Below are 375 nucleotides of genomic sequence, written 5' to 3'. Positions count from 1 at the left end.
TGCGTTGGCCGGGAATCGAACCCGGGTCAATTGCTTGGAAGGCAACTATGCTAACCACTATACCACCAACGCTTTTCTTGTGCAACTTCCATACGTCAAACAAACCAAGACTGAGATTTTGAACCACTATGATTATTTTTAGTTTTTTTTATCACTGTATTCCATCTATTATTTACTGTTTGTCAAAATTAATTTACGTTTAACTTTCGACAGAAGCAGGTATGTCTTGTGAATTAACGACAGAAATTAGTTTGTATTAGAGTTTATTTATATAAACAACGATACTTTGTTTTAACTAGTTGTAAGATAAACTAACGAGTAGGTATAAAACACTCATTCAATGAACAAGGTTGTTATATAACCTTGTTTTCAGTT

The 375-nt window shown here is 33.1% G+C and overlaps 1 non-coding gene across 1 annotated transcript; it reads right to left on the bottom strand.

The window, feature by feature from the left end:
- On the bottom strand, positions 1 to 72 carry TRNAG-UCC. Its single transcript has one exon. It is a non-coding gene; the product is annotated as a tRNA-Gly (tRNA).
- Positions 73 to 375: the final 303 nt, after the last annotated feature.

Source organism: Lytechinus variegatus, chromosome 13, assembly GCF_018143015.1.
Source record: "Lytechinus variegatus isolate NC3 chromosome 13, Lvar_3.0, whole genome shotgun sequence".
Classification (NCBI taxonomy): Eukaryota; Metazoa; Echinodermata; class Echinoidea; order Temnopleuroida; family Toxopneustidae; genus Lytechinus; species Lytechinus variegatus.
This window is presented reverse-complemented; position numbering and strand designations above follow the sequence as displayed.